This window comes from Hypomesus nipponensis, chromosome 10 (assembly GCF_054491055.1).
Source record: "Hypomesus nipponensis isolate SF chromosome 10, ASM5449105v1, whole genome shotgun sequence".
In the NCBI taxonomy this organism is placed as follows: domain Eukaryota; kingdom Metazoa; phylum Chordata; class Actinopteri; order Osmeriformes; family Osmeridae; genus Hypomesus; species Hypomesus nipponensis.
This window is the reverse complement of record NC_140370.1, coordinates 15,690,646-15,718,586: the sequence shown is the minus strand read 5'-3', so window position 1 is coordinate 15,718,586 and position 27,941 is coordinate 15,690,646. Positions and strand designations below refer to the sequence as shown.

Here is a 27,941-nt window from a genome sequence, read left to right as displayed (position 1 = left end):
TTTCAGGAAGCAGGACATTGATAACAGTCCCAACGGAGACCTCTGATTGGACCTTGTCACCTCCCCCCTCTGATCAGCCCATCCATCATTGGCTGAAACAGGAGGCCACTCGCATAATGTCAACGTTGGTGTGTTTGGGGGGTAGTCAGTTGTAATAGATTATTCAAGTCTGGTTAGAAATTCTCCACCTGGAAGATGTTCATCTTTGATGTGTTTGTGGGAAATAATACATACTTTATTAAGTTATGTATTACTGCTAAGATTACCTACAGGATAGACTATCTCAGGAAAGTAATGATGTTTTTGCCTCAACATTTAACACAATTGCCTAAAAGGGAGAAAATAATTTGACTGCATGTGTAAACAACTCGATAAGGAAATTGCTTTGATAAGGAAAGAGAGGCTGGAGATAGCCCAGAAGAAAATGCATTGTTGTTACTGAATTCTAACCCACAGTCCTAGCCTCAGAACCCTGACTATAAGTAGTGAAGGAGCTCAGCTCTGATGGATTTGTGAAACAGTGCAATCGTCCTGAATTTAAATAGGTTCAAGGCCTCGCACACAGATGGCTCCTCGCACTGCCAGATATGCTGTTCAATAGTTCAGAGACCTCGCTCACTCATTTCAATCTTGGCCTTTCTCGTCCTCTCTACCCCCCCCCCCCCCCCATCTCTCTCTTTCTCTCTCACCCTCTTGCTTCGTTTCCATCAACACACCACACACACTCCGACCCCTTGGTTTTCCTCCCTTCCTCCGTCTCTCTCACACTCCCTGTCTTCCTCAACACAAAAGAACATGATAAAGAAACCACACACCTTTTGCACCGGTTACAAAAACTTGCAAGCCTTCATCATCCCGGTTCATTTGTGTTTTCTCCCCCAGTGACTGGGAAGGCCTGGATCACACTATGGAGGAAAGAGAGCGGGAGAGCTCTTGTGCTCAACCAAGTCTAACACCCATGTCTCGATTCAGTCCACATGATGGATCAAGGATACATAGCAAATTAAACAAAATGCCGACCGGTGAAGGCTTCCAGATGCCTCTGGAGAGGCCTGGAAGTGTCAGATGAGTGTGAGGTCCCACTGTAACCAGATGGTAAAAGTGCAAAATGGGTCAGAAAGAGGTGGCCCACATCCATTTAATACGTCCATTGTTTGTCATTTTTCAGGAATAGTGTCACACACTGTAATCGTTTTCAGAAATGTTAATGTGTGTTCAGTGTGGTTTACTGTAGTCCTATAGGACTGCGCTGCATCATGGTGTTAAACTGTCGAAGGGGGGGTTGTACCAAGCATTCCAACGTACGGTAGGCCTACCTGTTACTGCTACTTGTTACAAAAAAGGCAAATAAACCTGACACTTGAAACCAAGGACATGACGGCATTATTCTGGTGCTTTTCTGGTAACTCGACAGTTTATTGTCATGATAACTATTGTTCTTCAGATGACTGCATGGAGCCGTTTCTAATTCATCTCGTCTTTGTCTCACAGCTCGGCGTCTTTCTTCGGTGGTCCGTTCGTTCGCTTGTTTATTGCCTTGCGAGAAGATAAGAAGGGGTAGAAATTCAATCCAAACAAGTTAATTAGCGAAGAGATTGCATCGGCACAAATGAAGCTAATGAAATAAACACTGTCCTAGAAGAAGAGATTAGCAATTAAGCTATTAGACCGGAGAGCAATTTACAGCTTGTTGTTGCTTTTTTAATGCGGTGGAGTAATAAATGTAAGGCTACACATGGCAGTATCTTTTTTATGGCTGTTGTAGTTCTGTAAACCCACAAGGTATTTGCAAAACGCAATTTCTTTATCGTATGACCGTGATTTGTTCCAACCTAGTGTCTTTATTGCGCCTGTCATCAAAAACAGGTCAATAGTGTGAGTGTCATCATTTCAGCAGACACAATCAGTGACACGCTGTTTATATATACAGTACTCTACTTCCTGGAGTGCATTTTCCATCTGAGATATACAGTAGAGTATATGTTTACATTAGTCTGAGTTGTTTGTCTTAAACGGTTGTTCATCCCTGTCATGGTTCCTGTCGAATGTATATACTGTAGTGTACATAAAGATTCCCTTGCTTTTGGAGGTGATTGTGTGTGTGTGTGTGTGTGTGTTTTTTATGCGTCTGCGCTTGATGGTTTGTGGCTGTTCATGTGCTTTTATGAGAGCATGCACACTGTATGTGAGTCAGCGTTCGCTTAGTAAGTGTGTGAGTGTGTGTGTGTGTATGGTTGTGTGTGTGTGTACAGTACGTGTGTGTGTGTGTGTATTGTACATGTGCTGGATCCATCTGGCCATTTCAGCCAGCAGGACTGAAGAATGTAGTCCTGAGGGGTAAATTGCCAGCGTGACCAAACCAACGACACCAAACCTATCTCTTCCCGCTTCGCCAAATCTCCCCCGTGTGTCTCAGTCCGGCCAGGGAAGTAATTAACCCACAGCCCTGTGTGGTGTGTGTGTGGGTGTTCGTGCGTGCGTATGCGTGCGTGTGTGGACATACTGGCACAGAACAAAAGTTCACTGGAAGACCATCTCTCATTTCCCATCCCTAACAATAGTCCGATTGTGGTATTGTCGCTAAGAGACGGATTCAATGGCCTGCAGATTAAGTCAGAGAATCATTAGCTTCATTCAGACACTATTAATTGTTTTCATCGTTGGCAGACAATCTCTAAAGAGGGTTTATCAAGAGAGTGGATTATGTTTCTATCCACAAGGGATGTGTGATGCAATAGAAAGAAGTCTCACAGGGTGATGTATTGCTTTCTCATAAGACCTTTAAACTCCTAAACAAAGATGTTTTAGGGAAAGCAGATCCCTTTCTGCCCGTAATTGTAAGTAATATTCCTTTGAGAGCACTGGATTTGTGACAATATTTTACCACCATGCAGAATGATATCATACTTGCCTATGGGTTTTAATGTCAGTACTGGAAAGCTGACTCAACTTTGCTCGAGCACAGTGAATCACTCAGGAACTATCATCAAATTTCACAGTGTCCCCCAAAAAAAAAAATATCCACCAAAAGCAGTGCCAAGCTTTTTTAAACTTCCACTTCGTTTGAAGAGGTCAAAGTCATCGAGTTCATGCTGTTGAAGCAAATCATCAATGCAGCAAACGTGAGACTCAGCAGGGCTACCCTGAACTTTCCTGATAGCCGCTCTCCCATGTTGGATGCAGTTTATTTTGGAACCTCGGGCCCAGCTGTACTTTGTGATTAATGACACTACTTTATTTTTTGAGCCTTTTTTTATTGATAGGACAGTAGGAGAGAGACAGGAAAAAGCAGAGAGGGAGAGAGAGGGGAATCATGCAGGAAATTGCCCTGGGTCGGATTCAAACCCAGGTCCCTGGGTGAAGACTTTCACTCCAACTACCGGGAAGCCACGCTGGGTTAACCCTAACCCACCTAACCCTAACCCTTACCATAGTCCTGAGCACTGGCTGAAAATAACCAATGAACAGAGACGGCAGTGTCATCAACAACAATGGAAAGATACCTTTCATGTGTCTTATAGACACCCACTGGCCCTTCTCATCTCTTCCATATGTCAGAGAAGGGCTGATGGAGAGGCGTTTTGTCCCATGTGAAATGTAAAATATTCCTAATTAAATATTTGAGAAAGAAAATGCTTTGGAAGTCAGAAAAGGCAGTCAAACAAAGTCATGACAAAGAGTGACATGAAGCATGGATACACGTTTTCTTATCTGTCTGTTATCAGTAACCTTGTTTGACGTGCTTTGTGAGCGTTTCACAGCCGGTGGTTCACTGTAATCTACGCAAACCCCTGCTGACTTGGTGTCCCGTGACACAGTTCATTCAGATCTCTGTTGACAGTCTGGGTTGCCACGGTAACTGTCAATCACAGCCCTAATTCCCATGACAAGAACATTCACTGTGACAGAAGGTCACAAGTTATTAAAGGCACATTGACATTTGTTCGCATTCCCCTCTGAGTGGGAAAAAAGAGAAAGAGAGAGAGAAATCAGTCAAAAATGCATAATCTTGGGGCGCCCCGGTGGTTTATTGTTGGTAAGAGCGCATACCATTAAGCGACTCCCTAAAGCAGGGCCCTGGACTCGAATCCGGCTGAGGCCATTTCCTGCATGTCTTTCCCTCTCGCTCTCTTTCTCTAACCGCTCTCCTGTCCTATCCAGAAATAAATCCGAAAAAAAGCATAATCTCTCTTAAATTATCCAGATTCACAGTACAGTGAGTGTTCCCTCCGTCTGAGTTTACCTCAAGACAAGAGGATATTACGATCAAAAAGTGTTTTAATTGCCGCTCTCTTCTCCCAGATCTCAACATATGGTGGACTGATGCTGTGGTTAATGCAAGCTCCCAGGCGAGCGTCTTCTACTGAACGCTCCGCACACACCGACTAATGAACACGTCTGTGATAGATTACAGGGTGGAGGAATCTCTAGGGAAGTATAAAGAAAGACTTACTTAAATAGGACACACTGTAGCTATCTATCTATCTGTCTGTCTCTACTCCTGTGACTTGCATTGCTTGCCTTGGAATTCCTCCGTGAGGTGACTGGTGACAGGGTGGAAAGTAGCATCAAGAGAAATTGTGAGGTGAATGTTTCGAAATAGGCACAGCGGAGAAGAGGGAGGGGGAATGTAGGCTTTAGCCTACCTCGCTGCTTCGCGTAAAGGGAAAGTATGTGCCGTCAAGGTGTAGCTAGGCCGAGCCTACTGTGTGAGAAATGACAGTGGTGAAATGTACCGCATGATGAAGGCAACCTTTGATATGGTGACAAGTTCGACACGTCTATGATATTACAGCTTTGAACTGATCCACACTCAGAGAACGCTCCATCTCGCTTTTTAGCGAAAACTTAATTTCCCCTAAAAACGAACCTGATGGAGCGTGTGAGTTAGCGCTACGCCCACGTGCATTCGTGTAAACGCTCGTTTTCATTGTTTATGGAAAGATGCCGCCGTCGATTTCAACTTTAGCTCCACGTTGACTCAAAAGGCCAAGCTGTTCCTTTTCCCAGAGTAGAGAACAGTTCAACGACATCTCTGAAGGTTCCATATGGCAACAAAGTGAGCCAACTTATTAACAAGCTAGCTAGCTAGCTGACTCATCAAACTGCCACACGAATCCCTGGGTAAGTGTTGCGACAGTGTTGAGTGTCGGTGTCGAAGCTAATTTGAACTAACAAAGAGGCACTGGGGGGCAGATATGATGAAATCAGTGGTGAGTCACATTAGCTGTTGGTCAGCCATGTTAACAACTCTCTGGCCAAATGGCAGGTCGCCAGTGACAGCAGGCCAAGTCTCATTGTTCACAGTGCATTGTGTCTCATCTCAACGAGTCTGGTCTATGAAACTTGCAATAGCACGTTATTTAACAGTAAATAGGTTGTCAGCCGACTTTTTGGCAATAGTGCCTGTTATTATTTCACAGTACACTTGGGGTAAGATGAGTATACAAACCGTGTGTCCATCACCCACAACACTTTCCATATCCTGACCCATAAACTAATCTCTATCTCTCTCTAATGCTTTCTTGTCAATAACGGAGTATTGATAGTTTTGTCTGGTTACAGTTTGCAACTCCATCAGCACGGCATTCTGTTTCCTGGTATTGTATGCATCACTGGATGGTCATCCTAGCTAGGGCATAGTTATCAAAGGGCCACTTTACAGAGACCCTGTGTGTGTAGTCGTACTGTCGAGATACAGCTCTTTTGAAATGCAAGCAGCATATTGTTCAAGATCCACTGTATGCTTCAGAAAGTTAAATGTGCTCGGTAGGGTATTGTTGGCTATATTATCTCAAAAAAGAACAGGTTAGAGTTCCCCCATTTGTTTATGTTCCTGTCCTCTTCGCATGGTGTTATGACAGCACCCCACTGAGACTAATCCTGAATGACTAATCCCGTTGTAAACCGCCGTGATGTCTCTGTTTGTCTTTCATGACCTAGTTGGGGTTTAAGAAACTGCCGCTGGTTTGTATGTGATATAATGTCGTGAAATTAAAGCCCCAAGTACTTCCATTTACAGCTGTTATTCCAATGTGATGTTGGAGATTCTTTTTTTTTTTTTTTTTTTTGCTACAGAAGTGAAATGTTGCAATGAGAATCAGAAATTACGGTTTATCTCTCACACGCAGAAAACCAACCGACTCTCCATAACGAAGGTCTTGAGGGAGTGACGTTAACCTCCTCAACAGAATCTTAACGTGTGATGCTTTCTGAGACAATTAGCCTACGACATTCTGTCAGTCTGTCGGTTATGTCCGTTCGGACAAACCAACACTAAGTAGCACTCTCAAATGATCTAGCCGGAAATAATTGTAATTTATGTCGACAGAATGTCGGACTCATCAAGACGCGAGGCCTTCTCTCCCCTGCCACCCTATACCCTTGCACCCTATCATCTTACCCACTCGCCTGCCAGAATTGGATAACGGGCATATTTTGTTGAGACCCCTAATGACATATGTTTGTTTCCTAACCATTCAACAGAGTAATGAATTTAATAACTGCCCACCTCCTTCCTTATGGGCGGTGGAAGAACCTTGGTAATGAAGGTTTATGGGACGCACGAAACACCCTAGCGCTCGTTCCATTGTCATTACGGAGGCTTTCACAAGCTGTTAGCACGCCCTCCGTCAAGCTAGGATATCTCTCCGACAGGAGAACAGCACCTCAGGTAGTAAGCCCACGGAAAAAGGGAGGGCCAAATAGAGGGAAGTGTGTTCATTTTATTTAATGAAAGAAAACGTGCAGGAAATACAGCTAACATTGTATCAGCTATTTCCGTAGGCTGTTTAGTTTAAAGGATATTTAAAAGTTGTGGCTTTTCAAACGCTATATTTAGTAGATCATATTTCCTGGGTTGTGAAACCTGTCATGAATATTGTGTGCAGTGAGATGAGGAAGTAGGTACTAGGTGGTGTTGATGCTGCTCTTGTGAGGAGGATAAGTGAGCTACTGACTTTGCCATTCTCATTGCCATTTTACTGCTGCTGGGTGGATTGCTTTTTGTGATTTTGCCATGTTGCCTCTCAACTCAAGGGGTTTGAACAACAAACCGTTTCATCTTTGTAGAAAAAAAAAACTGTTTTCAACTGAGTAAATTCTCCCTAGAAGAGGTTTTGGTGTTAAGTGAACTGTACCGATGTTTGTCTTTTGGTCGCTATATTGCAGTCTTTGTGTGTGTGTGTGTTTGAGTCTACTAATTAAATATCTGTGGACCAGTGAATAAAAGGATTAGCCTAGCTGTTAACTTTAAAACAACAACAAACCAACCAAAACATTAACTGATTCCCAAAAAAGCTCAATATTCCATATCAGTGCAGAGCACTTCCCACAAAAACAATATTTGAAAAACATCCCTGGGAAAAAAGAAAAAAAAATGTCAGTTTCGCTGTTTCAGCCATATTGGATGATAGCACTCAACACCTGAGCACAACTTTCCCAGTGCTCAATACTAGGAGCTACTGGCACACTCTGTTACTTCTGGAAAAGCGCTGGAATTGAATTAGCCCAAGGTGGCTTAAGCATGTTCGTCTCTGTGAACCTGTTAACAGAGAGTGAGTGCATCATCCTTCACAATCACCGGGCTGTGTGATGATCCTGGGAGATGGGACTGCCTCCCTCAGCTGTGAAACGATTGGCTGGCGTGTCAGACTTCTCTAAACGTGCAGCTGGAAGAACCAGCAGGTTGGGGAGCGTAGGACGTAACATCTCTAGAGCTGGTGTTGGATTTTTGTGTGTCTTTGTGTGTGTCCGGAGTTGGAGGGTTGGTGAGTTTCTTTTTAGGGTTTGTTTCATTACTGGGGTGGTCTAGAAGAATGGAAAGTCACCTTGAATGTGTTTTTTTTTTTTTCTCCAGCAAGTTTGCTTTCGAGGTTCCAGGAGTACTTAACAAGCCGATGAAACTCACCCCAGAGTGTTGAAGTGCTGAGAGTTAGTTCCATTTCCTCCAGGCAGTTTGACCCTGTACTATGTATAGAGCATTGTGTAAACCACCCCGACAAGCTGGCACTTAGCCCCCAAAAGCGACTGTCCAGATAACCCACACAGGCAGTGTGAGAAGGGGTATTTTTATCTGGGTCTTGGGGAACCGAGTGTTAGTCTTGGTTGGAGGAAGCTTCCATGCCGTTGATGACAATGTTATCACCGACCACTGCAGGAAGCCATGTATCTCTTGTTCCACTGGTAAACAGGTTTGCTACTGGTCACTGCTGTATAACTGTTTACCTTTAAAAGGGCGGCCTGAACTTAAATAAGGCGTCCACAGAAAAAGACGGTTTAGGATTAACGCCTTCTTTGCAGATTGAAAAAAAAGAATTGTGAAAAGATTGAATTACTTTTTGTGTCAGAAGTAACTGAAAAACGGAATTATAATATCTTTGTGTGTTTGCAAAAGTACATTAGTATATTAATTTGACCGTTTTTGTCTATTTTTACAGTTTACCTTTGCCATTAGGAGTTCCACAACATCTTCTCTGTTGAGAAGAGGAACAGTTTTCTAATGAATACCGAGAGCAGTACAAGATAACATATAGAGATAACGTGAACACAGAAACATTCATTCATCACGACTCACACGCCTAGCTCCAGCAGCCGTCAGAGCAGACAGAACTAGTGTCTCTGTGTCATATTGATAAATCTATCACCCGCTGGCCCAGGCCCCAGGGACCCTGCAGCGCGTGCATAGTTGGAGCATATTGTCAGCCCAGTTTGACACCACAACTTGGATCCTAATCCTTTTCTTCACACCACCCATGGTCAACTTTAATTAATACCATGGCCTGAGGACCTGGCTAGGCCAGAATTTCCCCTTTTTCTCCCAATCTGGAAGATGCATTTTTTTTGTGTTTTCACACAGTTTCTCAGACATTCTTGAATCCTATTTCACGACAGGAAAGTCCACTGAAAGTGCCTAGATTCAGCTTTAATCAAATTCAACAAACCTCCTTTGAATGTTTTCAGATTTTAAATCCTCTGAATATTCCTCCAGTGGCAGTTCAGTTATCTAACAGTTCAGTTAGCTAACAGGCCATGGCTCAGCAGGCTTGGCATCTAGGCTTGCCAGCTGTCAATAAACAGTCACGAAAAAACATCTTTCACAACTACAATTAGTGAAATGCTAAAACCCGATTTTCGATGACCACGAGGCCTGCAAGGAGGTTCCGAAAATTGCTGATAGGAGCCTGCCTCAGTTAACGCCTGATAAGGACATTTGCACGTCTTTCATCTGAGGCAGTCCAGACATCTTCCTGGTTCAATAAAGAAAACACAGGAAGTGAAGGATTCGGAGTAGTTGCCTGTGAAACAATAAGGAGGGAGTAAATCAGCCAGGCGCTGACGGCAGCTCCATGGGAAACCGCTTGGCCTGTCTGATCTCTAATCATGCGTGCATCATACATGCATCGTACAACATGCCTGCGTCTGTACGGTACACGCCAGACGTATGTCGGTCTTATCAGTGAAACAAAACGTTACGATACGTAACTCATGTCACTCTTGTCTGTTTGCATACTTCACTGGCGACCGTAGGCGGTGACGTGAAACCAGATGTGTGTAGAGGAACCATCGAGGGTAAATTATGGAGGTGCGACAGAGAGAACAAACGCCAGAGAAAAAAAAAATATAGTGAGTTGCCATGGAAACAAAGGTGTGTACACACTGACCCCCCCCCCTCCCCCACCCACCTGCCCCCCCCCCCTCAGTGTTACAGAAACCAGGTAACAAAAGAATGTGAAGTGGTAGAACTGCTACCCCCATTTACACAACGCTGCTTGTACATGGATGTTGCTGACACACAAAGGTGCTTTACATTTGCACAATAGCCTATTGAACCCCCCCCCCCCCCCCCCGGCCCCTCATAAATACATACATTTGTAACATGGTATTCCCTGCTCTCGTCTGCTCCCAACCATAATGTTGTCCGATAAGATAAGGTAACACTTCATTAATCTGCTGGGAGTGTATTTGGTTGTTAGGGGAGCAGAGAAACAGGCGAAAGATGGAGAAAATAAGTTAACGAATGAGGGGGGGGGGGAAGCGTTCTTTTTGGGAAAGACTCTACCACCACGACACCCAACTCCATCGTATTCCCAGTACCGTGAACACGTCAACACAACACCGACGACCCCTGGCTATTTTCGCTCCCCCAAAACAGACGTATAAATTAGTCAGTGTTCTTCTGAGCTGTTCTCCGATACCGCAGGAGAGAGAGAGTCTCAGGGGACGGAGGCAGAGGTTGTGGTGGACATCATCAGACACCTGACGGAGGTCAGTCCTGCTCAGGGAAATGTATGACGCTCGCAAACACCAAAAAGCAGAGTTGCCCCCAGGCTTTTACCATCTAAGACTTTTGAGTTGCGATTTGATCCCTGCAACTTATCCTGCCGAGGGGACCCACAAGGTTTAAACTACCTAAGTATTGTCAGGAAGACTTGGACCAGAACAACCAATTTCTTATTCTTGTGTTTCTCAATGCACCTTTTTTGCGGATCGAGCAGCCGCCATAAACGGAAGATTGGCTGGATATCCTGCTTGGATGTAATGTATTCTCATTGAATTCATACATTTTCATGCGATATTCCTTTTTAACTCACAAACGTTCTTTCCCTACTGCTGTCGGTTTGAAAGAAGTATTATATAGAGGTTCTGGTATTCTACAGCCTGTGGGCTATATTACACAGGGTCATCCATATCATTAAAACTAAATTACTAAAACAACACAGCCTACTAATTAGAATTTTGCATTAATAGATAATGTGCTTGCGTTTCATGAAGCTTGCCGTTTAATTGTTCTGTATAATGTTGCTAAAGATTCTGTAATGAGAGACAGGGAGAGAGAGAAATTACATATAAAAGGCTGTATTGAGCGTCATAATGTGCAATATAATTGCAATGTCTTGAAATGAAAAAAGGATTCCTTTGGAAGCCAGATCACATATTCAGTCACGGTCCGCACGCCACGCCGACGCCTTCTCTCATCTCCACACAAAGACGTTTCTTCCCTAACAAGCGAACAGCGCGGCCTGTTTGGTCGCTTGGTCATCAGACTGCCAACAGAGCATCGCAGCACGTGTCACATTCCGTGCTCGGCCTTCTGGGTAGAAGAGTTCTCAGCCCCTCGCCTGTCCGCCCACTGAGAAGCTCAGATTCGTGTCCGCGCTCCACCGCTGCGTCTGTGAGGTCACAGACTTGTCACAATCTGTTGGCCGACGTTCCGAGGGGCAGAAACAGACGGCAGAGAGGCTTGTGTCATCTGGTCGTGTGGCAGTTTAGGGGAAAATCTTCTACTCTCTTCACTCTGCCGGGGCGGGGTTAGATGAACCGAGCCAACCCAAGCTGGCCATGCCTGGTCAGGCCCTGGCAAGGACGGGAGCACTGAACGACGCCGAGAGCGGCTCCCGTGCCAAACCCAGGAGAGAGCGATTGGTCCGGGGGGGAATTAAAACCAGGCACGCCGTTGTTGATGTGTTTGAGATGGAGGTGTTTCTGGAGAAGAACTGGCCTTCTCCATTAGCGCGCGCTGTGTGGCCCCGCGGGAGCCGAGGTCGTTGTGATGCGAAAAGGATAAAAATTGGCGGACGAACATCAGCGGAGAGCACAGCCGAGCGTAAAACTAAGCGGGTGTTCCCACGTCTTCATCAGTTCAGCCAGCAACCAACCGGTTCACTCTGCTCTTGCTTCAGTTTTTTAATAGACACACGCTACCCTCAAACTGAATAGTCCAATCTCCATTGACTCTAGGGCCTGATCTGAGCTCTTGTGTGTAGAGGAAGGGGTTAAGGGCACTGAAGAGAACACCCCCCCCCCCTCCTCACACACCCCCCCCCCCTCCTCACACCCCCCCCCCTCCTCACCCCCCCCCCTCCTCACCCCCCCCCCCCCCCACCACCCTTTCCGCCACAGGAGGTGATTAAAACAGATGGACTGGATGACTAGATTGGCGGAGGAGTGGAAGGAGGGGGGTGAGGTGATGATGGCGTATGAGGATCACAATAATGGCACTACATTATGCATCCTGGGGGGTGAGGTGGGGGGGGGGGGCGGAGGGTTGGGGTTAGGGTTAGGGGCCAGGGGGGTGGCGGGCGGGCGGGCGGGCGGGCGGAGCACCAGCGACTCTTCGCTACCTCCCCGGGTGTCGAGAGCAGCGCACTCGGTGGGCCTGTTGCCATGGCAGCGGCGGAGGAGGGGGGAGTGGGGGAGAGGGGGGGGGGGGCTGTGCGCTCATTTGCAAATATTACCCGTGGCCCTCTGAGAGCGGGGCAGGATTTTTGACACACCAGACAAAAGACTGGCGCTGTATACTGAGGGGCTGCTGGCGATGAGATGCTATGAAGGACGGGGAGGCTACCATGCCAACGCTCTGGTTGAAAGCCATCGGGATGCGCCGCGTGTTTGGAAGCACAGTGGTTTCCTACTGGTCGGACCTGCGTGTGTGTGTGTTGTGCGCTTTTGTTTCTCCACACGATAATGTCTGTCTGGATGACGAGACATTCCTGCTCACAAGCTCCGCGAATATCATTTCTCATTCCGGCTGACAGGTTTTGTTTTCGGTTGCTTTCAGTACCGAATGAGAATAACGAACTTGACAAACTGTTGAGGTCAAAGTAAAAGTTTTAGTGCGTGTGGACGGTGGCGAGGGTGTGGTGTTTGGAGAGGGGCTCTTGCGCATGGATATGGATGGATGTATGGAGTACCAAACGGCCAATATACCAGTCATCCAGATGAGAGAGGGAGAAAGAGAGAGAGACGGTGAACTAATGAAAACTCCAAAGGTAGTGGCATGACATTTTAAGATGTGTGGATGAGGGTTCCGTGACATTTAAAGAAAAGCCCTGAAGACAGATTGTGAGGTGAGGACTGAAAGAGTCTGGTTGATATTACAGAACGAGAAGTAGAAAGCTGTTGCTCCGTGACCTACGAAGGAAGGCCTGACAGCCGATTGTCCACAATGTTGTTGGACGGATTTAGACAACAACTGGGAGGGAATGCTACGTTTCACCTTGTTCTCGCACAGATCATTTTCAATTCTCTCAGAAGATTTTCTTTGTTTTGTCAAAATATATTGACCACAGCAGGCTTAGCATTGTGTGGAAATATTTTTACTTTTCTACTCTCTTTACTTTCTTGCCTACTTTCTAGTGTCAGACAATGCTGTGATGGAGGGAGAGAAGGAGGGATAGATAGATGGATGAAAGTAAGCAAAAGAAAGAAAGCAACAAAAAAAAAGGGGCAATATTTTAAAGCCGGCCTCAAAGCACTACTCTCCATACTTGCCCACAAAAGAGGAAAGGAATGGAAGAAAGAGGAAAGGAATGGATGGAAGGATTCATTTGGGAGGGACCCAGACATAACTTTAGCCGAACATCAGAGGTGTGTCATGGAGAGATTATCCCAAGCATGCTATGGGGAGAAGCGTAAGCCTTCGGGGGACTGAGCACCAGGGGGTTTTGCACCTTTGAAGTTGTTCCCAAACGAGCAGCCTGCATCACCCATGTTCAGATAATCACGTAACATCCGTGTGATGAGACTCGTCTGAGGGGATACACATGACAGATGTTTTTCCTAATCCCTTTGTGCGTTTTCACCAGGGTGTCATTCTGGGTTCACGTAAGACGCTTGACAGATACTCGTTCACTGCCCTGGCCTACACTTGTTGTTTTGGGGCTGAAATGGGAACCAGCCGTGATAATGAAGTCATGTGAAATGCCATGTAAAAGGTTTTAATTTAGCAAATGCTTTTATGCGAAGTGGTGGACAGAGGTGGGGGAGGTGGGCGGGGGGTGAGGGGAGGGGGAGCGGGGGTAAGGAGGGATGGGCGGAGGGTGAGGGGAGGTGAAGCGGGGGTAAGGAGGGGTGGGCGGGGGGTGAGGGGAGGGGAGGTGGAGCGGGGCTAAGGAGGGGTGGGCGGGGGGTGAGGGGAGATGAAGCGGGGGTAAGGAGGGGTGGGCGGGGGGTGAGGGGAGGTGAGGTGGAGCAGGGGTAAGGAGGGGTGGGCGGGGGGTGAGGGGAGATGAAGCGGGGGTAAGGAGGGGTGGGCGGGGGGTGAGGGGAGGTGAGGTGGAGCAGGGGTAAGGAGGGGTGGGCGTGGGGTGAGGGGAGGTGAGGTGGAGCAGGGGTAAGGAGGGATGGGCGAGGGGTGAGGGGAGGTGAGGTGGAGCAGGGGTAAGGAGGGATGGGCGGGGGGTGAGGGGAGGTGAGGTGGAGGGGGCTTGAGCCTGGGATCCTTCTGATCTACTGTCTAACGCTGAACCATCTCCATCCTCACTGACAGACATTGTGAAACAATTTTGGGGTGTTGAGGACAGTTAACGTCTTCTGTTGTCATGGTTCAAGATCCAGGGCCGAGGATGTCTTTGGGGTTACATCAGCCCGACTTCAGTAGCAATTACACCCAGCAGTTTGTCTTCATTCTCCGCCCACATCGAAATGGAGGGAATGATGGGAGATGGCGAGCAATAACTTGTTTCTCCGTCTCCGTCCTCTTTCCGTGTCCCTGATGGACGGCTGATAACGCGCTGCAGACGGAGCGTCCTCACCTCTGGGGTGTAGAGTCTCGCTTTTATTGTGTCATAAGTCATGTCTGCCTTGTGGAGTGAAACGGCAAAGACACGCTTTAACCCGGCTCCCAGACTTCAATATAGATCTACTCAGTCACTCACACACAGTCACACACACACGTGGACACTCTCTAAATGAATTGACACTTTTCCCTGTTTGCCCAGAGAGAGAGAGTCAGGGACATGGAAGAGTTCATGCTCTGCTGGGGTTGCATTCTGTATGGGTGGAGAAGAGGAGGAGGAGAGGGAGGAGGGAAGGGAACGGTGAGGGGAGGAGAAGGGAGGGAGGAGGGGAGGGAGAGAGGAGGAGAGGGGAGGGTGAGAGGAGGAGAGGGGAGGGTGAGAGGAGGAGAGGGGAGGGGAGTGATGGAAAGAGAGCCTTCTCAATCCTATCACAGGAGCCCCGTAAACCCATTTCAAGGTCCCCTGGACTCAGAACCCCACAAGCTGTCATGTGCTGCGGTATGGTCCGGTGGGCTTGTGTTGACTGGAGCCACAGCCAGATGACACACAGACAGGCTGACACAGGAGATAACTGACACACCACACACACACACACAGGCACACAGGCACACACAGACACACACAAACAAGGAAAGACGTATACACCTGCTAGATACAAGCTTGGTAACACATCCACAAACCAACACGCAGACAGAACACTCATACTGTTCAACACACATACGTTTCTTTCGCCAAGCACCCTCTTCCAATTCTTTCACAGAAAAACCAGGGGGTTTGGTTGATCAAGCAACGACTGATACAGCCACCACAGTTGTAATCCCTCGCATTTACATTTGAAGGAACTCTACTGAGTTCTCTCAGTACTCCACAGTACAAATAACACCTGGTTGTTACCACGACTTTGAGCAAAAAGGCTGCTTGTGTGTGAACTGCTGTGGGTTTTTAGACCCTGCAGAGGAACATCAATAGGATTACCTCAGGTTTACCATCCCAGTTTCCCCCGGGACGCCATTACCACTGAGCCTTCCCACAACACATCCATTTCTAATTACCATTCACCATATCCTGGATCATCGGCGTTCGGTGGAGGGGGGAGTGGCACATACATATACATTCATGTTAATGAATCGAAATGAAATTAGCCCACAGCTTTAGACGGTTTGAATGCTGGATCAGCAGTTGGGCGGGGCGGTGGAATGCTTAGACCACAGTTGCCCACGGTGACATGGCTCTGAAGGATTCAGGCCTCTAGAGGGATGTTTTGTGTGTGTGCGTTTGTGATGGAGAAGTGGGGCTGATAGGGTTAAGAAAAGGAGAAACGTGATCTTTGCTGCAAGGTTTGTGGTAAAAAATCTCAAGTGGTCAGGCTTCCTGAAGAACTAGCCTACTGTACACTACAGGTAATCTAATGGTCAGATATCTGATGATGAGAAGGCATTGAGAGGTTCGGTTATCCTATATTGACCCCCCCCCCCCCCACACACACACACACACACACACACACACACACACACACACACACACAAAGACTTGATTGTCCCTTAAAGATTTACCATTTCCAACAACCTTTCCAGTTGAAGCTATATGTCTACACCATATATATGTCTACATATTGAACAATCCCCTGGACCAGCCAGAAAGCCTTTATTTTCTCTTTCCTGTAATCTACCATCACTCTTCAACAAGATGATTTTGCCCTTATAAGTTGATGAAAAATACACTCCCTCAGGGACGAAATTACATGTTGTGTGTTCAGATGAAGAAAGGTAATATGATCTGATTATCGAGCATATACACCGAACCTGCAAGTGCTAGATCTCAAATGAACGTTAATCGCCGCTCTATTGGATTTCCCTCAAATGCGCGCCATTAATCCTCTCGTGCAATCTTTTGTGATGAAACAACGGAGCTCTATCCGCATTAAATTAACTCCCGTTTTGAACTTGCGTATCGAGTGCCGGGATCGAGAGAAATTACACCCGACTACAGCGAGTGTTTAATAGACCTGGGAGAGCCAATTAAAGCTGAGAACCTTTTCATTACTTTTCCTTCTCATGTCCACTATTACTTTAGTCTTATTAAGGGCACTTCTCTGGAGCCTGCGATAGCTTGGGTTTAGTCGAACCTTTCTAGCCCTGAGAATGATTCAGCTTAGTTTGGCCTGAGAGGATGGAGGGAGAGAGAAAGGGAGAGAGACTGAGATAGACAGGGAGAGAGTGGGAGAAGTCAGAGGGATTTGATGAGAGAAAGAAGTGAGAGAAAATAAAGAGTTTGTAGAGAAGAACGACCTGTATTTGGCTTGTTGCCTAGCCAACAGTGATTTAACTTGCCTCAGGTTATGTTCAGAGTGAAAAAAGATCACAGGATGCATCCAAACCTTCACTTAATAATAACCTCCCCATTAGCCTTCTCAAAGAGTCACGGACTTTAGGGCAAAACAGTCATGTGAAAAATAATGGCAAAATATCTGAATTTACACTTCAGGCTATGCTTCTGTTGTTTAGTCTCTGCCATTAGTCCTGGTACATCCCATAATGTACCAAACTTGTTGTCAGGGTGATGTAATGTTTTTGTTTACAGATTCTGTGGATGAGCAATGACTTCCTATCATCTGGCTTGACAATTATTCACACAGTGCCCAGGAGAGCAAATCATGTGTTCTCTCACTCAGGGGTAGGCACGACCCTCCCACCCTCCCTCCCTCCCTCCCTCCCTCCCTCCCTCCCTCCCTCCCTCCCTCCCTCCCTCCCTCCCTCCCTCCCTCCCTCCCTCCCTCCCTCCCTCCCTCCCTCCCTCCCTCCCTCCCATTCCATACCTCTATCCATCTCTCTCTCTCTCTCTCTCTCTCTCTCTCTCTCTCTCTCTCTCTTCTTTCTCTCTCTCTCTCTCTCTCTCTCTCTCTCTCTCTCTCTCTCTCTCTCTCTCTCTCTCTCTCTCTCTCTCTCTCTCTCTCTCTCTCTCTCTCTCTCTCTCTCTCTCTCGCTCTCTCTCTCTGTATCGCTTAGGTTGGGGAGGCTTATAGGATAACAACAGATCATGTTAAACTTTAGACAGTAGCCTTTTCGGGTATAGTACAGGACTGCAAGAGGCTAAAATCCCGGGTAAGATTCAACAGGCCTGAACACAAGAGTCAACATCACTCCTGTTCTCAGAACTGTAGATGGCCGATACAAAACGAATCTAGGCCTACTGTTTCAAATCTCGATATGTAACTGATCTGCCCGCTGCTATTTTAAAACACCGCGAGTCTTCAGCCTGTCCTAAGGGTGGGTTTGGGGAGGGAAGTTCGCCCCCTTGTTCGGGCGTACTGGGCCAGATGTGCGGGGAAGGGGGTCAGAAAAAAGGCTGGCAAGCGCATTGGAGCGAATTGTTAAATATGCAATCGCTCCGTCTTGCGTATTTCGCGGCACCCCCTAATCAAAAATGTGACAGGCGTCAAGAGTAATTGATGCATAGCTAATGACTGTGTGATTAATAGCCTTGCTTCGCACTCAGGCGGTGCTTAGGCTGCGGCTGATGCAAAGACGGGGGGAGCAAGTGAAACCGAGGACCCCTCCCAGTATTCGCGAATGGTTCGAGGTCGTTGAACATCACCCGTCGCCGTTGATGTAAAAACCATCTAATTAGAGGAAAAGGCTGGGAGCCGGTGTTTGATAAGTGGCTGGGTGTTAATTAAGTTTGTCCAGGCAGACGGAGGTTCGCTCCTAGGATTAGAAGTGTGAAGGACGAGTGGGATTTGTTGTTGCGCGGTAGTCTGCGAGCAGCACTCCCCATTGGCTGAAGGGCTTCCATGGCGACCGTGTAGACTTGAACTTGCCCGCTGATTGGAGTACAGAAGGGAAAGGTGAGGTGAAATGGGTTCAGGGTGTTTTAAAGAAATGCTGGTGTGTTGATAATTAATATAAACATTGTTAGATAGTGTGAACAGTTCATGTTACTAGTTGGTTATTGAATTGCGGTTCTACGCTCTGTGACTATAAAAAAAAGTTATAATGAAACAACTTACTGAAATGTCAAAAAGATAATGACATTAAAAACAACTAGATACTTTAAAATATACAAGCATTATCTCGCATATTTTCTTTGTCCTTCAACAACCAAATCAACAATGTGTCATATTAAGGACAGAATCAGGTATTGTGTTCGCTGGGGTATTTAGAGCCAAGATGGCCGACATGTGATCCCCAGTGTCAGTTAATGCCCATGATGGAGGCAGCATTACATCAGGCCATTATCCCCCATTGTGTGCTTGCATCAGACAGAACATCCAGGGAGACCACAGAGGCATTGCCCTCCCCCCTTCTCCCCGAAGAAGGCCTTGGAGAATTGACAACACCGTAATATTAGCCGCCGAAAGGACACCTGGAGGAGAAAACCGTTTGGCACAGAATGGTGTGGATTGCGAAACCTTTAGCTTTGTCTACTGTGAGTGAGACCGAGAGGATGGAGGAACATATGTAGTGTTCTTAAAAAAAACATTTGTTATTGTCCTTGCATCCTGACATGTTGAAGAGGCTATTCTGTCAGTATCAAGTCATCATTTTCACCTGCACACTGTGTCTGGTCAACAGTTCAAATAAAGTGTGTGTGCGTGTGAGTGAGAGAGTGAGTGTCTGTGGAAAGAAAGGCCACATTTGATTATCTATTTTCTTCTCTGCCTGGCTGTTAGTTGCTCCAGTGTGTTGTGTGTTGCTGGCCTGGGTCATCTTTGTCTGTCACACATCCCACACACACACACACACACATCACACACACCCACCCTCCGTCTGCTCTCTTGCTGTTGCTATCATCTGCCAGTGCTAACACACACCAGTTCAGCCCTCAGGGAGCATCTGTCAGACAGGCCCTTTCACTCAACCTCCTCACCCAGCACACTGCCTGACCTGTCTCTCTCTCTCTCTCTCTCTCTCTCTCTCTCTCTCTCTCTCTCTCTCTCTCTCTCTCTCTCTCTCTCTCTCTCTCTCTGCCCTCTCTCTCTCTCTCTCTCTGCCCTCTCTCTCTCTCTCTCTCTCTGCCCTCTCTCTCTTTGTCGTGTCTCTCTGCACTCTCTCTCCCCCACCCACCCCTCACCTCTCTCTTGCTCCCCTTTTCACCTATGTGTCTATCCAGGCTTGTCAGTTTAAATGATTATGTCCAGCCTCTGTCTGTCTGTGTCAGTCAGGACCCTGTCATCTATCACATCCCCTTCGCCCGCTCATTCTCCCGTCAGTCTAACCCTGACGTCTAAGTGAAGAAATATCACCCAAATACATAAATGCACGTCCTCCTTCTCTAGAGGAAATGAATTATCTCTCAAAGGGAACTCATGCCATGCGTGCGATGGGCCGCAAGGGAATTTCAAGGAAATCCACTTTTCTATCAAAATCTCCATTCGTTTTCTCGCAATGATACAGTTTCTCAATAACTCGGATTCAAGGCATGTAAAATCAATTGAAAAACCATCTTCTCGAAGGGGTTGAAATAAAAGACGTCGTCCTTATCAAATACTGATGTCCAGCATGTGTCTTTTCTGCCATCATTTGTTCTGATGGAATGGCTTTCACTGACCGCTGATCCATAAATCCTGCACCAGCTGAGCTTCAGGTATCCACGCACCCTTCACACACGCACGCACACACGTGCTCACTCACACACGTATAGACAGACACACTTACGCACCGAGTTACACCGACAGGCACACACACACAGTTACACAGACAGGCACACATATTACACACATACGCAAATGTTTGCAGTGATAATGAACTCAGGGGCTCTGTTACCAAGCCAAGCCGTCTCCTAGAGATGGTTCTCTACAGCTGTGACCACCAATGACGATGTGGTAATGATGACTGTTTTAAGTATTCCTTTATGATAGTCAGTGACTATCATAAAGGAATACTTAGAACAGTCATCATTATGACTATTAGTCACTGAGGTACCTGTGTGTTGTATAAGCCTGCTGAATGTTTAATCACAGCCACACCACAAAGTTCTCTCTCTCTCTCTCTTTCTCTCTCTCTCTCTCTCTCTCTCTCTCTCTCTCTCTCTCTCTCTCTCTCTCTCAGACCACTTGAACATCCCTGAAACTGAAAACAGTTGGAATATGTATGGTAATTAGAGTACGGACGAAAACAATTGTTTTCACTGTTCTGTTCTTCCTTGACAAAGCTCTAAGGTGAGCTAGCATGTTTACTGCAGTACCTTGAGCCACACATCCCTAAACACGTTCTCGAGGGCTGCGGTTGGAGTGGGTACCATGCGGTCCTGGGTGCAGGTTCAGTCTGAGTCCAGCGCTGGTCTAGATCCTGGGTTTACCTGAGGGAGAGGGAACAGGATGAGTTGAGAGTCTCGCCTGCGCCATCACACCAAGTGGCTGGATGTGATCTATGGGAAGATAAGAGAGCTATATTTAAATAGGTGTGATACCATCAACACTCTCCTATAGCTGGTATAATCATCCTCTGGTTTCCAGCTCACGGGACGTGCTGTGCAATAAACGAACACGCTAGCGTATATATGCCTTTAAGTGTTTCAGCACTCCTGTGACATTTACTTGACATTTATATCCACTTTCATTTTGTTTACATACATGAAGGAGATTAGTTACATGCAGAAACCTTACCCTATCAAAATTCACGGGGTTATTTTCAGGGTTAAATTCACATTGACGTCTCACTGCGTGTTTATATAGCCTACGTTGTAGCTGCTCCTTCCTGTTAGCTTCCTGAACAATTTGCTTTGATATCCTGTCTTTTAGACAATTTTAACTAAATGTTTCCTTTTAGTTCACCAACCTGACAGGATACATCCATTAGCAGTTGAGTTATGACAGTGACAAGACAGCTGCAAATAGGAGGCCTGTCGCTGGGTCAAAATAGCCTGGTGACTGTTGTGTCTGCTGCAAGCAAGACGACTGGAAATTACTCCTTTTTGACTGGCAGACGACAAACTGTGCAGACTTCCTAAGACCTTGTAACCTTCGAAGTGCCTAAATGATTTACGTTATTAATTTTAATTTAATAACTAATGTTATTTAATATTAATATGACAATACAAAGGTCTACACTGGCACAGTGTTTCACAGCCGTGTTGTCAGGATCTACTTTCCTTAGCTTTTGTGTTTATAACGACAATCTTGTCGACCACACTGGATACATCCAATAAATTAGCTGAACGCCGCGCTAATCAGGTTAGCGATACCCACAGACGTCTGGTAAACACATCAACTGGAACCATGCAAATGAACCCTGGCAAATGGACGGCTAATTACGATTTAGACTAATTGACTAGTAGCCTAAGGGGGAAGGGGTATTGTGTCTGGGTGTGTGGTTTTGTGTGTGTGTGTGTGTGTGTGTGTGTGTGTGTGTGTGTGTGTGTGTGTGTGTGTGTGTGTGTGTGTGTGTGTGTGTGTGTGTGTGTGTGTGTGTGTGTGTGTGTAAGGGGGGTTCAGAGTGTGACAACCTAACATTAGAAGTCACCTGTTGATGCGGAACCGTCAAAGTTACGACGTTGCCGTGGCAACTGGAGTTGTCGCATCGTTTTGCTTTTCTGAGCGATAATGCGGCTGTGCTAGCAGGGTAGCGGGTGTTCGTGTTGTGTGTGGGGAGGATTGGACGGTTTTCCGAGGTGGTATATAGCGGCGCAGAGGGTGTCACGGATTAGTGCCTCGCTTGAATAGTGAACAGCGCAGGCATGCTGATATTCCCCTGTTGGAAACCCCTCATATATTTCTGAGCAGTTACCTAGGAAACCGGGGAGAGCGAGAGTGTGCCCCTAATGTCATGTGGACTATGAGACAGATTCGTACAGGGGGATTGTACATGGACATATCTAGTTCACTGTTGGAGAATTATTACCGACTGAAGTGTGGATTTAATTAAGACACTTCAGTTGTGCTTTTGCTATGGTTGTGATAAGAAAAAGATTTATAACGTAGGCTAAGCCCAGGCTAAAAGCGAAACCTCAGGGACCATTGTAAATCACTACTAATGTATCCGACGTTATGTTATCCATTGGAGATCTGTTACATCTGGTTTTGGCACAAAAATAACACTTACAAATATTCATACATTTGAGTTTTAAAAGAGGATTTGCGGTAAATAGGATAAAGTAGCCTACTTACTTTTCTCATTTAATAATTCATCTGCCATTACACTCATTACAAAAAGTGTCCTTGAGAAGTCGACATTAACTCTTAAAAGCGACTGTGCCTCAGTCCATTATTTGATTCACGAATGTTTTGGAAAAAAAGAGAACAAAAAACTGCTTCGGAAATCACTCAGGACTTGGAAGAGTTCCATAATGAGAGAAGTATCCGCGTCTCACCAGCTCTCACCCCGTCACGCTGCGCGTCGGACCATTAATCAATAGAGGATCAGTGGGGACGACATCTGTGGGAAAGACAGCAAAAAAGAACCTTTAGGCTACGAAAGGAGAATGTCAGGTAGTGTGTATATGTGTATGTGTATGTGTGTGTGTGTGTGTGTGTATTAAGTAGTGTGTATGTCTGTGTGTGTCACGTGTGTTTGCTGTAGACAATATTCCTGGTGTATAATATTTGCATAGAATGTGTCAATGTGTGTGGATGTTTCCTGTGTGTGTGTGTGTCTGTATGTGCGTGTGTTTGTGGCAGCCCGGGTGTGCGTGAAAGTTGGGCTGGATTTCGGGGTGGGGGGGGGGGGGTGGCAGAGAGGTGGGTTCTTCATTCATAATGTATCAAGGAGAGTGCTCATAAAGCATTACCAGGCTGATTGTCTCCCAGACGGTCGTCTGGCGTGGGTCCCAGACCAGCCCTGGGCAGCCCTGAGCCCTGCCTACTGACTGCCTCGCCAAAGCACTCCTGTTCAAATATTGATCCAATGCCTTTGGCTTCTGTTCAGCCTCACTCACACTTTCAGATTCACTCACTGCTCTGAACAACAAAGGAGCACAATGACCTCAATCGTGACCTGCGCGAAGGACTGTTGAGCTAAGGTCGTATTCTACATACCGTTAGAGAACTCCAGCAATGACAATATTTTATTTTTGTTAACGGGTCAGTATGGTGTTGTTTTTTTGCTTTAGTTTATTTTTCCTCCAGTCGTCCATATTGATTGATTTATTATGCTGTCTGGCCCTGATAATCAATAACACAAAGACTGTCTTGTGGAGGCAATGTCCCTGAAGAGTTACTGAGTAAGTAAGCACACACTGTTTAACCCCATGCAGTCTTTTGCTCTGATGCTGAAAGCAGTCTGGAGGATACCATCAAAAATGTCTGGCATATCTACTCCCGGAAATCCACTCTCCTGTGGCTTCTGAACCTCTCGGTCTTCATTGTGCCTTAATATCCTTTCCCAAAACTCGTCTTCCTCCGTCTCTTTCTGTCTCTCCGTTCCTTCCACTCTCTTTTTCTCCACCTCCCTCCCTCCCTCCCTCCCTCCCTCCCTCCCTCCCTCCCTCCCTCCCTCCCTCCCTCCCTCCCTCCCTCCCTCCCTCCCTCCCTCCCTCCCTCCCTCCCTCCCTCCCTCCCTCCCTCCCTCCCTCCCTCCCCCCCTACCTCCCTCAACCTCCCCCTCCATCCATTTCTCCGCTTATTCTCCTCCATCCATCTCTCCAGCACTCCATTTCCCCCCCTACACCCATGGCCAGTGGAGGGAGGAGAGTGAAGAGGCCTTCTCAAGGAACCAATGTGCTCCTTCACCCCCCAGTGAACGCCCCCCCAGCCCAGGACCCAATGAGGCCTGCGGAGCAGAGAAGACAACCTCTAACCCCTCCCAGGCCAGCCGTGGCCGTAGCATGGATTAAACCGCCGCACCGTGACGCCGGGGCTTGAGCTCAGAGTGAGGACGAGGTGGGGCGGGCGAGCGAGCGGAGCGGGAACCAAACATGCTGTTGGCGTGGAACACTCCCTAGCCATGATTTAGAAACTAGCGGGGCTCAATTACTGTCATTTATAACCTTAATGGGAACTTGGTGGGAAGCTGGGGGAGGAAAGAGGACAGTCCGTGGGGACGAGTGTTAAGAAGATCCGGTCGAGGATCTTTTTCAACCTGTATTTGAATGGTTTTTATTCAGGTTAATGTATGCGTTGTGAATTGCTACGTTTACGCTAGATGGTTCCTAGATCCTCGGAGCACGGGAAAGAAGTCTATTGTCCAATCAGATTCTCCTCTGGGGCGTACAGTCTGTGATCTCTATCTATGTGATGCCTTTCGAGAACGAACGAGAGTTTATGTGTGAAAACAGTTTCATCTCAACCTTAACATATGCTGCATCTAGTAAATCTGCATTTCAAACCAGCTGGGGTTTAAGATTTAGATCCCAGTGACAAAAGCAGCATTAAGTCTTCCTCCATTCCCTCCCTCCCTCCATGTTTGGGGCAGGACTTCAGCCATGGCACAGATGAAGGCAAAATATCATCAGATTATCTTAATACTCCAAACACAAGCAGCTGCCAAGAAAGACTAGGTCTTATTTTATCACGCTGTTATCGTGGTTTAAAGGAGTAAAAATCAAACCTGTCTACTGTTGTTGTATATGCTGAAAGACTGAGAGATGATGGAAATGAAACGATGTGCAATACCATATGTTCTGTCGTGTGAACTCTACAAATGTTTTTGTGTTGTCTATAATATAACAATTATCCTTTGTGTCAAGCCCAGTTTCAAACCAATGGCTATCAACCATGCACTCATTTAGACCACATTTCGCTCCTTTGTAGAGTGAAAGGTCAACTCAAACAAGGAGAAATTCCTTCACTGGAAGTCTACTCGGCTTAATAATTAACGTGTTTGGTCGTTGGGAGTTTGACCAGTGCTGACCAGGAGTCTTTGACCTCCTGATTGCCCTAACGCAGTAATTGGTGGTTTGAACTCTAGAACTTGTCAGTGCATGTTTGGGGGGGGACGGGGGGACGGCGTTAGTCTGTCATCCCCCCCCCCCCCTTACATGCACATATACACACTCACACAATCACACATACACTCCTACACACACGTTTTCATACCTCTCACACATAACACTCACTACTTGTTTCAAACACACACGTGTACAAGAATGCGCACACACACACACACACACATCCTTGTCCTCCTGGTCATTTCTCTCTGACTTCCAGTCAGACAGACAGACGGGCAGGTCAGTAAGAACAAGCATGCCTTTCTGACACACTATCACACCAGTGTAAACATATACACACAAATACACACCAAACACACACAGATATCTCCTCCCCTCATGCATTGTACCACCGCCAACACTACACAAACACGCACACATTGACAGACACACACAGACACACACACAGACACACACCCTGTAAGATGCCGGACAGAGGTGTCGGAGGCCCAGCCAGGACAGGACAGCAGAGCTTGGGGTGTGACGGATCGCACTCCCAGCTCAACCCCTGGACATGACAGGCCCCACTGTCTTATCTGGAGGGCTTGGATCCCTCGCTGAATAGGAGCCACTTTCCTCACTTAAGGTTTGACCCTCGACGGAGGTCGGAGGAGCGCGGTGCTGTTTTAATAGGTGTCGTAGCGTTCCCTCAGGGTGGCTCTCCTCGTGTCCCTCTCAAGCTTCTCTGCCTGGGAGGATTGGGTCACGTCACCTCTATCTCTCGGTACAAACTCTGACCGGGTGTGGATATGAGTGTGTGACATTCAAATAAGATCGTAGATACTCTCGTTCACTTTTTTTCCCCCCCTCCCTTTTTGTGCCTCTGTTTTCCTACATTTTATTGCAGGATGTTTTGAAATCTGCTGCTCTCGGTGCAGTACATTCCGCTGTTGCTAGGGACGGCTGTACATTTTTGTCTGTTAACAATCCATCTCTAGAGAAGTTTAATCCTGTCCACCTAGGAGTTTTGAGCGGGACAATTACACAGCTTCTCGGTCCACCTAGGGCCTGAGAGGTGCTGTAAACCTTCAGACATGAAAGGAGCTCCGATCCAGGATCCTCCTGGGATGGAAGTTCTAAAGGTTTCGGTCCGTTCAAACGCTGGAGTAATTGCAGACATCAAGCAATTCTCCAGCAGGCCCTTTGGAGCCATTACTTACACTCCCACGCACACATACACACACACGCACACACACATATACACACTCAGAGAAACACAAACACAAATAAATGCACATGTGCACACGCACCCACACAGGAACATACAAATATGCACACGCACACTTCTGTACATAGGTGCACATTCACTCAAGCTCTCACTCTCTCTTGTCTGTTCAAGTAAACACACACACATACACAATCCCTGTCAGTCTTTATGGAACAGAATTGTCCACATCATTGGTCAGTAGAGGCCATTAGAAACAGGCCAGGGTCATGGTGTTCGGCAGTCATCTGTCTGAATCTTTCCTAGGTGCCCAGTTAATCACGTTTTCTTTGAATAACACTTGGTCTCATTTATTTTAATAAAAGCGCTTTGTTTATTCATAGAATATACAGTTTATACTAACAGTTTGATAGGCCACCTATGCGGTTTGAGCTCCAGGATTATAATAAACTGACTGCAATAACTTCGCCAAATGAGTGACTGAGCAGCGAAATGCGGAACAGCTGTTGCTAAAAATAAGCAACGCGAATTTAATCTCGCCCAGAGATGTGTCAAAAACGCGTGAAGATTTAATATATCACCCTTAAACTTGTCGCGTAAACTGTGTATATGTGAAAGGAGTTACGTTACTGTGGCAGACACAAAGCTTATCGTCATGCAGCATCTTTATTCAATTATGTGTAGGCTGCACAGTTCGCGCAACAGGTGTGGTGGTTTAAGCTCACTTTCAAAAAGATCATGTCTTCGTCTCAGAGAGGGAGCTTCTTGTCACCGTGCCCCAGCATTACATTCACAGCAACATCATCAGTTCCTCTCGCTGGGTTTGAGCGTTCGAGTCCTCACAGGAACCGAACAACCCGGAGGTTAATAATCTCAGTGAACACGCTGTAAGTAGGGAAAAGGCTTGAACAGACCCCCTTTTCCGACCCCCAGACTTAATTTCTCCCAGGGTCCTGGTATTGGCAGAGCCACAGACTGGCAGACGGTGAAGGCCCAGACTTTGTCTAGTGGTGTGAAATAGCGAAGGCTCTTTGGACGCGATCCCATATTCCAGCACAGTGATCTTATCATGTGGGCCACGACCTCAAGTCGTGCTAGGGGTTCTGTTCCACCATAAAAGTGTCGGAACGGGTTGTTTCTAATAACTCTGTTCTCCAATCATCTTAAAAACATATCCTGTCGCCTAGCTCTCATATTTTGAATGCAGTATGTGTACGTAGGGGTGTGCGCGTGTGTTTGTGATTGCATTGTGCATTTATATGTATTCATTTACGAGATGTTTTTTTTTCCAAAGATGCCGCCTATTGCATAGGGACTTAAGGTGGGTGCAGCAGATAAGTAAGTGCAGAGTATTTCAGTATTTCAGCGATTACTGCCAAGGTACTGTCTCTCCAGAT

At 46.6% G+C, this 27,941-nt stretch overlaps 2 long non-coding RNA genes across 4 annotated transcripts; one reads left to right on the top strand and one right to left on the bottom strand.

Annotated features, from left to right (window-relative positions):
- Window positions 1–1,392: 1,392 nt before the first annotated feature.
- LOC146271972 (uncharacterized) lies at window positions 1,393–22,116 on the bottom strand. Of its 3 annotated transcripts, none has more exons than XR_014767127.1 (3): window positions 21,980–22,116; window positions 20,703–20,816; window positions 1,393–1,536 (listed from the first exon to the last, which is right to left on the bottom strand). It is a non-coding gene; the product is annotated as an uncharacterized LOC146271972 (long non-coding RNA). The 3 variants fall into 3 exon arrangements; XR_014767126.1 differs by lacking the exon at window positions 21,980–22,116 and adding an exon at window positions 21,296–21,434; XR_014767128.1 differs by lacking the exons at window positions 1,393–1,536; window positions 21,980–22,116 and adding exons at window positions 14,208–14,582; window positions 21,296–21,434.
- On the top strand, window positions 22,010–25,029 carry LOC146271971 (uncharacterized). Its single transcript, XR_014767125.1, has 3 exons — window positions 22,010–22,944; window positions 23,381–23,675; window positions 24,100–25,029. It is a non-coding gene; the product is annotated as an uncharacterized LOC146271971 (long non-coding RNA).
- Window positions 25,030–27,941: the final 2,912 nt, after the last annotated feature.